The sequence below is a fragment of the Amphibalanus amphitrite genome, unplaced genomic scaffold (genome assembly GCF_019059575.1).
Source record: "Amphibalanus amphitrite isolate SeventyFive unplaced genomic scaffold, NRLGWU_Aamphi_draft 000732F_arrow, whole genome shotgun sequence".
Classification (NCBI taxonomy): domain Eukaryota; kingdom Metazoa; phylum Arthropoda; class Thecostraca; order Balanomorpha; family Balanidae; genus Amphibalanus; species Amphibalanus amphitrite.
In genome coordinates, this window is record NW_024882226.1 from 172,473 (window position 1) to 184,876 (window position 12,404).

The 12,404-nt window shown below is 48.9% G+C and overlaps 1 protein-coding gene across 1 annotated transcript in view; it reads left to right on the forward strand.

The window, feature by feature from the left end:
• The first annotated feature begins 2,226 nt into the window (after positions 1 to 2,226).
• The window catches only part of LOC122365343 (cAMP-regulated phosphoprotein 21-like), a 66,362-nt gene continuing 56,184 nt past the window's right edge, over positions 2,227 to 12,404 (forward strand). The window contains exons 1-2 of the mRNA XM_043336484.1: positions 2,227 to 2,425; positions 9,906 to 9,979. The gene's annotated coding sequence lies outside the window, so the exon portion shown is untranslated. The remainder of the gene's footprint in view (positions 2,426 to 9,905; positions 9,980 to 12,404) is intronic.

Consider the following 12,404-nt stretch of genomic DNA (forward strand, 5'->3'; position numbering starts at 1 on the left):
TCGATTTCAGCGTGAGGCGGGACCTTTGGCCTAGGGTCAATTCTCAAAGCTGTAGTTACTTGGATACTTAGACTTAGTTATTAGCTTAAGTTCTGGAATAAGTTACTAGATTAAGGTCACACTTCACATTGCTATTTTTTTATTTATTCAATGTCCTTCAAAACGAATTTGGATAGTCTCTTCTTATAGGTATACGGTCACACCTGCAGCTTCTCAGTTACCTTCTCAGCTTCTCAGTTAACCCTCGCCTGCCGAGGGGGGGGGGGCGGGTGCCGCCCCCCCCCCATAGGGTTTTTTCGCGATAGCTCCGAACACGCTGGCGATAGAGAGCTGAAACTTGGCATACCTGACCTTTGATCCAAGCCGGATCTTTTGACACCAACCGCATTTTTAAGTCAGGTCAGGTCACTGACCTATGACGTCATAAGTGAACCTCTGCACGGTCTTCAGATGTCGCAACTTCGCAACGCCCTCACTGCCAGAGGAGATGTCACAGGGAAATGAAACTTGCAGGATCTAGTATCCATTATGAGTCCCACAATTTGTATATCTCGGATTTTTCCTAAAGGTCATATGAGGTCAGGTCATTTTCGTGACCTCACCATTATAAGTCAATGGGGAAAAATTCAAACTGCTATTCTGGCGCCGGGAACGATCTCCAACTATCTCAAGCACACAGAATCGTGATTTGATGCACTCCTTGCAAGGTAAGATGCGTCACTTTTGCAATGTTGACCTTGCGTGACGTCATTTATGACGTCATCAAGGTCATATTAGTTTTTCGTCAATAACTCTTGATCAAATTGAGCTAGCGAGTCGGGAAAGCCACCAATGGACTCAGGAAGACCTGCCGAATCGAATGATATGCAACATGACCTCTTTCGACCAACTTCGTGACCTGGGGGTGCTGACCTGACCTTGACCTGAGGTCAACACCCCAAGTTGACCTGACCCGGACAAAAAGTATATCATTCGACGCGCCTGAGCGAGACGAACACGATGCTACCAAAATCGGCGCTCTGCGGCCGTTTTTTGCGAAGTTATTCACCAAAAACTGAACCGTACCTTGGGGCACTTGACCTGACCTCAGAGGTCACCGGTTGACCTAGGACCTTAAAATCGGGTACCAATCTCTGCGTCTCGTAACGGCGCACACGCTCGTTTTTTTCCGCGACGCGCTAGCTACACCAGGGGCGAAACGGCGAGGGGGGGGGTCGTACCCGCCCCCCCCCCCCTCGGCCGGCGCGTATGTAGAAAACCAATAGGTCCGGCGAGGGTTAAGTGTTCGATTTAACCGTGCTCTCGTAGGGTATAGTCGTGCACAGAGCATATTGCAAGCTCCACGGTGCACACTGCACGGCAGCATATTGCATCGGCCAGACACCTACTATAGCGACACCCACTGCACCGGTATCCGATGGACGCGACACCTCGGAAGATGAGGAGCATCGTGGATTTTAGAGGGAGAGAGAGAGAGAGAGAGAGAGAGAGAGAGAGAGAGAGAGAGAGAGAGAGAGAGAGAGAGAGAGAGAGAGAGAGAGAGAGAGAGAGAGAGAGAGAGAGAGAGAGAGAGAGAGAGAGAGATGAAGGGAGGGAGGGATGGAGATTCCTTCACTGCATACAGCTGATAGAGAGCTGACGTATCAAATAAGCCGTCGTTTGTTCTCTGCTGTTTTCCGTCCGCAAAAACAAAACTGATTGGGAGGGGGGGGGGGCTGCACAGTTGCATTAACCCTGGTAAGTCGAGGCCTCTTGATATTAATTTTTTTTAATTATACTTTAAGCTCATTTGTCGCGCCTATACATGTAAAGATAAACCTTTTTTACCTTGTTTGGTCTTCGCTTGCTAGCGACCGATTACTACCAACTATGTAGATAAGTCAAAAATGAATGCATAGGCCTACCATACCGTATCCACCACATGAACAACATGATTACCACCATGATAAAACACCAATGCCTCAACTTGTCCTGTTCGTCCTCAACCCTCTAACACCATCACCACCTTCTAATCCACCTGCCGATAGTCACCAGACCATGGGGCACCTTATCCAGCTCCCGGTGGGTGTAGTTGTCCCCCTGTACCGTCCTGATGCCGCGTCCGTCCTTGTCAGCCGGCTGCCCCACTGACCCGACACGCAGGCCGCGCCGCCGACCTTCGACGCGTCGTCGGCAGCGACGCGGTGCTCCACCGACGAGCGGCGCGCCGTCGGCGGCGGCGCGTGCGGCCCATCGATCGGTCGGCTCGGCTCGGCGCGGCGCGGCGCGGGACTCCAGCTGAGCGGGCTGGCTCCCAGTGTCTGCAGGTGGTCCGACGGCTGACCGGGGCGGCTCCGACAGCGGCCACACGACCCGAGCTGACCGACAGAGACCAGCAGAGACCGCAGAGACCGCCCGGACCGCGCCGGACCGGACCGCCGCCCAGGTGAGGACCGCGCACCGCCAGAGACCGCTGGCTGTCCTCGGGCTGTCACAGACTCATTGTAGGCAGAAGGCGAACCAGCCATAGACGACGGCCTGTGACAAAAGACCCTTTGTCGCCATTGGTGAATGTGGCATTTCGAAGAATAGAAACACAGTTGTTTTTTATATAATCGGGAAATTAGAAAGGCAGTTTAACTGTATATACTATATAGGACACTACTATCGGATTGTAGAGAGCTCCAGTAACATCCCGACTGGGATAATCAATAGAAGGTGAATCAATATCAGATCTGGGTGAGTGTGGCACTCGCGCTACTCCCGAGCCGTCAGCCGTCTCTGACTGGGAGTTCGCCCGCTGTTTCGAGACGTGAGCACTGAGCAGTCCTGGCTTCTAGCGCTTGGTTCGGCGGCTGGGCGGCGGGCCACCTCCGATGCTCTTTGTTTGCAAACGAGCCAGCTCAACTAATGTGGTGTTCGTTTTTGTCTTCATTTTTAGAACTATTATCGATTATATTTACACTGCAATTATGTTTTCCTTAGATCGCATATATTACTTTAATGGCATCTATTGTCTAAGCTATCGCATCTATTAGAACAACTGAGTCACAAACAACAATCCTTTGATTCGGCTGTTTTAGATTATGGCTTGGTGAAAGTTGTGATGAAATTAGGACCAATTCGCTGCATTTTTGCTGATGCATTTTATTGGAACGATTTGACTGGTTCCTACACACCTATTCGGCATAAAACTTGGACTTGAGATTTTAACAACAGCCGCTGATTGTTTCAATGCATATTTACCTTGCTTACGATGTCTGGGGCAAGTGTAAGCATGCACTTAAAAAAGAAACAATTAATATCGTTGTACTCGTATGCTTAATTTTATAGACCGACATTCTTCTCCGCCATTTGTAATGTGGAATGCTCAATATCGCTTATCTCTGGCGTTTACTTTTATGTTTTGATTGTACCTATATTTTTTATTCTTTCGTATCAAACTTATTCGACCGGTCAAAAATCAGTTACTTCAAAAACAGCATGATTTCGTCTATAATAGTACCTAAAACTATTAGAAAAATTACACACGATTATACCTATGAGTCATAGTCAAGCTGATGACAAGACGATCGACTTATGACAATTTAGCGTAAATAAGGCTTTCAATCAATTATTGAATTGATAAGTTGCTCTTTTACCTAGAGTCTGAGAACCTGATTTACCCTTTAGATAGGATTAGATAATATAGTTATCATTACTGTATAAATTTTACAGGCTTTCCTCGGATAGAAGCGTGGCGAAAACTGGACGTCGAGGGTTGCACGATGTAGGGGAAGCCGGGGGAAGCCCGGCATAGTAAGCTCTTTTTCATTTTTATTACATACCATACGTGCTGTATAAAATGTTGATATCCTGCTAGCTAGCTAAGTTCATTGGCCGTGTTTTCCCAAAAATTCGGTTTCGTGGAATAAGTATAAGGTTGAGAAAATCGAGTTTTAAAAAAGTGTTGATTTTTCTGGGGTAAGCCCGGCATAGGGGTAACGCCGGCCACCTCCCCAGCGCTTTACAACGAGTTGATGAAACCATTATGTGTTTTCCAAATATTAACGGAAAGTGAAATATTAAGGTACTTATTAGCTCTGGACATCTTAAAGTTTATGTCATTACTGGTATTTTAGCCAGCGTCTACTACATATACAGTACAGGTCGATGAAAATCGTGATGCAAAATTGACAAAAAATGTGTATTTCAAAATTCCTTAAAATTTATTTTTCTTTTTACCTTAATGCATCATATTGCATATCATTCGACTCGGCTGATGAAGAAGAACACAACGACACCATTTTTGAAGCTCTAGCTTCATTGTCTGTCGCGTTATCTGCAAAAACGTAGTTTGACCCTAGTTGACCTTAAGTGACATGACTGGCTTTGTCTATGATAACATGTTTATTTTCGAAATTTATCTTTGATCTAGGTGTAAACCAAACCTGCTCAGTACCTATTATCTCATGGAAAACAGTGGTTTAGTGGCATTGCTCTCGGTTTGGGGTAAGCTTGGCCACTCGCCCGGGGTTACCCCAATGTGCTAATTTTTATTTTAGAACAGCGATATTTGAAAAAAATGTCATACTTAAGCCAGCCTGCCTCGTCACCCCTCACTACAAACACTTAAACGGTCCTTACATAACATTCGTATAAATATTAGTACTGTATGGTATAACATTAACAGTGCAACATATCTCACTTTTTAGCTAAAAACCCTTAAAATATCATTTTTGCGCTATAACTTTAACAATATGCAATTTTTGTCAGTCTTAACTTTTTTGCTGGCGTTACCTTAGCTGCCACGCTGAAAGGACAAACAGTTGAGCATTTTATTGTGAATAATTTAGCCGGAAACGGGGTGGCCGGGCTTCCCCCGCGCCCGGGCTTCCCCCGGCTTCCCCTAAGACGGCTCATATCACACTGTCCTTAGAACGCTTCTGACTATCAAAGACATTATTTGCACTAAACTTTCTGGTGCTGATCTTTTATACGAGTCCTCAACTTTGACTTGTTAGGTAAATAAATTGCGTTATTTTATGCAATGCAAATGCTAATGCTTCTCCAAACCGGTGTCCTTCCCAAGATACCTATAGGAAACGACCTTCCCTTCCCCACCCGATACCTATACTGTCGCAATGCCGCCTGTTTGGATCAGTTTTATATCGCTCCTGCAGACTGCAGCAGTGCAGATTGTTGGCCGTTCGACCGGCTGTCAGTTCGACCGCGAACAGTAAAATGTGGCCCCCGGTCGCGTGGGGCTGCGGTGCGTGGTCGGTCTGATTAAATAATCCGGCCCCGGTCCTGCCGCCGTCCTTCAAGGCCATCGATTCAGGGGTTCTCGGAAAGTCTGCAGCCCTCATGGGGAGGGCGATAGCGAGTGCCCCAAACACCCCGCGCCGGCGTTGTCAAACTATGGCGAGTCGGACATCGACTGAAAGATCGGGCCGACGATATTGCTGGAATAAATCGGCTGTATTCAATTCGTTGGACAGAGTCGGCTGTTCAATCACTTGGACGTTTGTCGTATTAAACTTATGGATGTAGCAAATGGGAAGACAACCACCCACAGCTTTAGTAGTTTTGGATCTACTTCCAAGGGAAAAACAAATATCGCTCAACGACTCCTTTTCTGGGATTCTGCGCCGTGTCATACCTACCGAAATGCGTGCATTCGCCGTTTAGGCACACCGATTGACGACCTGTGATATTATCTTTATCCGTATCGACCTAATGATTCCGGCTGTGGTGGCAATAAGTTTTGCGATAACTTTGACGAGTTCAAGGCACGATGAGAGTAGGTATAGATGCTGATCCAAAACGTTTACCTCAACCGATTAATGCCCGTTATTTAAAGGAGGGGGTGATGTCACTCCGGACTGCACGGGCCACGGACTGTAAAATAGGGACGGTTTAAAGTATTCAGTCGACATTCATGATACCCGATCGTTTAATCATCTTAGATGGCGCACACATAAAGGCAACCATACTATTCGACTCAACGGGCGCTTTTTATAGTAAAACCCCACAGCTCTGGTCATACTGGTCGAGCTTCATTTCTGCACAGCCACCACCTGCGTCACCGGGTCTTCTGCGGCGGAAATTACAGACGCCGCCGCCATTGACCGATGACGTCACCGGCTCCCAGTGCTGTCCCTGGCTCTTACCGGCGGCCGGGGCCGTGTCGTGCCGAGCCGTCCCGCCGCCGTCGCCGACACCTGGGCATCATCGCGAGGTGCAACGCGCAAGCGCACGCGCATATTTTTAGCGTTGGCTGCGGCGGCGGTGGCGCGACCTCGGGCACCTGCCAAGTGGAGCCAAAGGCACACGGGTCGGCAGCGGCGGCCGTCTGGAGCCGGCCAAACGGGGCAGCTGCCAGCGGCGGCGGCCGCCGCGCCGGCCCGGCTCCAACCGACTGGTACGGGACGCCTCTAAAAAGTGCCGCCAGAGCCTCCATCAACTCGGTGCTGAAATGTGACCGCCTGTCCGCCTTGAGAGGCTGATCAGAGAATGTGCGCCAAAAAGGCTCAGCGGCTGAGCCGCATCTAAAGCGTGATTTGTGTATTGATAATAGGCCATGGATGCCGGGTACCTATACTTCCCGATATATGGGTGGAGCTTTTCCAGGGAAGTTGGTGCCGGGAAAAGTAGTTAAACCCACCATGTCCGATTATGAAGTTAAATAAAATGCCACACTGAATCAATTCCTCATTACATATATAATATTTTGCATTAAACAGACATTCCTAAGCTCTTCAATGCGAAACAGATTACTGGTAATTTGCAAAGCAACAAAGTCTTAGAAATCAGCTAAAGTTGGTGGGGAAAAATACCAAGTTGGTGGGGGCTGGGGCAGCCGCCCCCACCAACTGAATAGGAAGCTCCGCCCCTGTCCCGATAGCATACCTAACAATGACAATACTACAAGATCAGAGACGTACCCAAGAGGGAGGGGGTGGACGGGGCGCCCCCTTGGGGTTTTCAGGGCCCCGGATGGAAACAGGGCTCCCGCGGGCCGAAGGCCCACGTTGGTTAAAATCACGGGGGCGAACGAACTTCACGGGAATCCCAAAAATCACGTCAGGACAATCAGAACCCTTGACCAGACTATAAAAGCTAGGGTCCTTCTTACTACCTGGGGCCTCCTGTGAATAACCGCTTGTGTCTCTGTCTGACCGCTAGGCCCCTCTGATTCCTCAGTATAAGAGAGGAGGTCCTCCTTAGGTAGGAGGCCTTCTCGGAAAGGAGGCCCCTTTAGAGAGAAGGCCCTCTGTAGAAGGGAAGCCCTCCTCTGTAGAGAGGAGGCCCCGTTAGAGGGAGACCCTCTGTAGAAACAGAATGCAGGCCCCGGGCCCGGGATTCCTCTGCCCCCCCCCCCCCTCTGACCAAATCCTAGGTACTAAACCGGTATACGCACCTGTACGAGAAACATTGCCAAAGACTAAGCTAGAAGTTAGAACTAACTAGACGCGAAACGAGAAGGACCTACTCCTAGCTCCAGCTTGGACAATTATTTGAGATGTCAACTCACAACTGATTGAAATAGCCCGGCATTAGGTATAGCTCCGAGCGGCCGTGACCGCTCGCGGGTCATCATAGAGTCTGAGTGATGATGCTTGCGACGTCGAGTTTTACAATGCCTTTTGCACCGTGTGGTGCCCTTACCTGAGTTTTTATCGAGATTTTATTGTTGCAATCCGATATAAAAGCATTTCTATGGTTGCAATGGGACCTATCCTTCAGATAAAAATTCCTTCATCATTTGGTAGGATAAGCTACCAAATTACTTCGTGACTGCCTATGTGCGTCATATTTGCCTAAACTAGTGTTTTCATGCAGTGGGATATGGCCAGTATTAGTCAGGGGGGCGACACGGCTATTCGCGCAATGTATTCATTTATGGGCCGCGCGGGGCCTCGCGATGACGCGGCTGGAGGCAACTGCTCAGCGCGCTAGGATACTTCTGGCGGGGCCGGGCGATGAACGGTGTGCAATGAATGGGTTATGGTCGGGCAGACAGAGATGAGGCATTGAATTTGAATTGACATCAGCAATCGGGTGGGGAAAGAGAACGTTTCTAATCGAGCTTGGGATGGGGAAAGCCGAAAATATCACGATCGGCTCATAGCTCCGACAGGGCCGGTGCTGTACCATGTGTAGTATATTTAGGCGGGCAGACAGAGATGAGTTATTGGATTTAAATTCACCTTAACCATCGGTTTCTGGTGAGGTTTGAAGACGTCTTTAGTCAAGCTCGGATTGGTGCAACGGCCACTGGCGGATCCAGGGGAAGGCATTTGGGGCAAATGTCTTCCCCAACAACCAGGGCAGCGCCCGAAATCGATTTTCGAGAATAAATGAAAACTTCACAACTTTTCTGAGGAAATGTTGGTTAATCACACCGCACAGCAGTGCGCAAGGAATCGAAATCCGAGTTTTTTAAATTAATTCCGAGAAACCTTTTTGGGGTAAGCCCCCGCAGTGTCCAATACCGCTTCCTGGATCCGCCAGTTGTGAATAAGTCACGGTCGATACCGAGCTTCGGCGGGACCAGGCGCTGTACACGTTGTTCTTTCAATGAAGAGGTGGACAGACACCTAGCCCCACATCCTACTGCTATGCCCGTGCTTCTGTGGGTGAAGCACTAAAGCATCACGGAATCCCAGAGGACCTGCGAGTCGACGAGGTGGCCGCTTTGGCCGCCAGGTACTGCAGCTCCCTGGAGTTGCCTGAGACCGATGGCAAAACAACAGCTCCGGCGGTGCCCCTATGGGCCGTAGTAATTAGTGAATTCCCGTAATGTAGAGATCATATCCTCAATGATCTCCATTACCATTTTATATTCCTAAACAATATGACAGACCAATTATGCTTGCCTACGCTCAGGCATTACCTCTGATGGTCATACGCCCAGTACAACACATGTGTTGTCTGTCGAACAACAATCGACGACGGGATCCCTTCTCATCATCTCTTAAGCCATCGGTTGTCAATCCACCCACCCCGTTTCCCTAAAAATAGACGGTCAGATTCGGCCTGGGTCCTTACGACCCCTCTAGATTCGCCAGAGATGGGATCGGATCGCCGTTATTGCACCCGTCTTAGTGTCTTAAATACTATGACAGCTTCGACCACGGACGTCGGACGGGGTGATCGTTCCACGAATGTACGCACCATCCAGGCCTAGGATGCATCGAGGTTTAAAAGAATGCAGTCTGTAGATCAATCAACAAACAATGGTGGTATGCAACCACTTTAAAATATCTCCCTGGCTCCCGCAACGTTCCAACGCCCCTCCGTTATGCATTCGCCCTGTGTGTCCGCCGAGCCGGCTTGCCTCCAATGACGTCATCGGTCGGCTGGCGGCGTTCAAGGTCAAACGGCTGGTGTCCTTACCTGGAGTTCCATAGCCTTGGTATTAGTATTAGTATTAGTATTCTATGACCGTGGATAATGGATATGGCTATTGCTTGAATTTATTTGGAATTTATTAAGTATTTTTGTGCGATTTCGGCATTCGGTTTGTAGATGATCCAGGTGGTTTAAGGTGGGTTGTCTCTTATTTATTATTTTGTCACATTTTTTGGTTAATACTTGCTTTTTGTCATAACATAGGTCACCGAAGTTTCAGCAGCGCCACTTCACTGTTTTCTGCTTTTGTTCCATCAACATGCATTTTTTTTGTCAATATGTGGCGTGTAGGGATGCTTTTAGCTTGAAATTGCAACATGTGTTGCTGTAAATTCATGAATTATGCTTTTATTTGTTTGTCCAATTTAACATAAAAACCTGATGTTCGCCGTTCACAGCACAGTCCATACCTACCAAATAACCGATGTGTTGGCTAAAATATGTTAGCCACCCCCTGTCCCTTTTGAACAACTCATCTCAGAATGGTGATTTTTTTCCTGGTCACCAGCTGACCCCACTGCATGTTCCAGGTGTGTCCGGCTGACTGCCGCCGTCGACTCCGCACGCTATGATCAGCCGTCCTTGTCTGGAGACCACAGACCAGGTGAGGGGGTGTCCGCAGGCTACCGCGGTGTCAGCTGTAGTGTGTTTGGAGCTGCTGGTGTGGTGTTGGGGTGGGGTAGTCACTGGTCAGTGGGAGCCTGTAGGTTTACACTGCATATATGTAAATGTGAAGTATGCACTTTTTAGGTTTGTATCAGTAAAAATGGACAAACTTGTCACTTATTATGGTGAGCATTCCTAATAATGAGCCTATGTTGGTAATTATGTGGTAAATTTACTCATGTCATTAGGATGCTTTGTGTTATTTGTACTCCTATCATGAGAGTCTGCTCCTTAGACATTGGAGATTATAATGAAATCATCCAGTATTGAGTGTGTGTATGAAATTTGTTATTTAACTAATTGCTTAGGTAATTTATCAGAAGTTGTCAAGATTATTTTAGAGATATATCATACTGCAGTGAACTTATGCATGACTTTCAAATAATCCATTAGCCCATTCTAGATTTTCTGGGAATGGCACACCACATCTACAGCCCCAACTGGGTCTCAATGACCAAACTTCATGAGCTTGTTACTTGTTCGATGGCTTGAGTTTAGTATGTGGTGGAACTTTATATAAAAAAGTTCAATAAAATCCAAATCTCCTATGTTTATAATGAGTTGTGGTGTGCGTCGCCTCCCTCCCCTGCTGTAAGTGGAATGATCTTATTAGTGTATCTGTGTAATTTTCGATTTCTATTGCCCTGACAAATTGTCACAGATTTGAAGTTACAAACTGTTGCACCTCAGCTCATTTTTAAGTAACACGTAACGCCATGGCATAACTTTTATTTCGTATGGTGATTTCTCTACATCATCAGTTAGACCGATGACTGGCAGGGCGGCGGCTTTTGGCTCGCACATCAAAGCACCCGTCCGCATTCTCATACGCTAGCTTAAAATGCCGCGGATACCACGTCGGTCCGCCGCTGACACTCAAGCCGACGCTCACTCTTTATGAATCTTTATGAAGTATCTGGGCCACAATGCTATGAATCCGGGCCGTTCCGAAGGTATCGATCAGCAGACGGCAGCAGTCGGGGGGGGGGGGGGGGGCAGCTGTGGGTCCGCGCTCGGCAGGGGTCGCTGTACCGGTCGGCTGGCCAGTGTCGGTCACTTCCACCGGGTGCGACCGGTGTTCCCTGTCGGGACGAGCCCTGTTTGCCGGCAGAGTTATCCAACATGTGTAGCTGCCAGTTAGCTCTGCAACCAATGTACCACGTAGTCCGTCGATCCATTGATCTCTTGTCTTTGATTTGGATCTGCATTTGTATTGGTGGAATTCTTAAATAATATAAGCGTGTGTGGTCGCCGTACTTCTAAAATCGAGTTCACTGAGAACGTTCGTAATGCAAGCCAGCTTGTAACTGTGCCAACTGATATTGTTAGCAGATATACCAGCAGATTTTGGTATTTTGTATACATATGCCTATCATATGATGGTGTCTGCCTCTCCCGACGAGTTTGACAGTTTCGCAACCACAGCTGTTAAGTGCTGGTTGACACTCGGACCGCCCCAGCCCGTCCGATCGAAGTCAGTCCTGTCCGGCTCAGCCGACCCCGCCCGCCGATGGTGTCACGTCGGGAGCGATCCGTGCCGACCTGTGCCCGGTGGAAGCGGCCGGCCGCGCCTGCTCCGGCGCCGTGCCGCGCCCGCTCCGGCGCCGTGCCCCGCCTCTCACCGTGATGGATAGCCTACTAGGCACCTGTTGGAGGCCAGGCCGACCACGAATCTCACGGCCGGCTTCAGTGCGCTTAGTCGAACCCCTCCGCTGGGCAGGGGGTTTCCGGTCAGGGGTAACGGCCGCGGCCAGGCGATTCTCGACTTTTCCGCGAGCTGTATTATGCACGCGGCTGAGACGTTGCGGATGCGCACGGTCCGCCGTAATTGATCCACGAGTATCGAGCTGCGGTGGCGGCCGCAGACTTGCATCGGTGAGGCGGCGCCGGGCGAATTATTCATCATCGCGAGGCATTACTGGTGGCCGTCTGGCGACAGAAAACACGTGCTGGCTCATGATGGGGCGGATTTAGTCGTGGCGGAGCCCGCCGTGCCGCCGTGGGAGGCTGTGCCGGCGGAGAGGGCCACTTCTGATCCCACGCAGGCAGCTGAGATCAATCGCGACCTTTTAGACTGAATCAGCAGACCGGAGATGAGCGTGCTTCGAGTGCAGGACACTCTGGGAAATGGAACATGAAAAGGCCAAGGGCTCGCCGTGATAATTGTCGAGATTCCGGAACCGGAAGTGGTAGTTAATAAATGGGAATATCGCATGCTGCTGAGGCTGTTTGGTTGAGTAGGAGTTATGACTTTACTCGTGAAAACAAAAGTGCTTTATCTGATTTACCTTTGAAATTTGAAAGGGGTCATCAAAGCATTAAAATTTTCCAAATGTAAGCGGTTACTGGGCACGCCAGTCCAA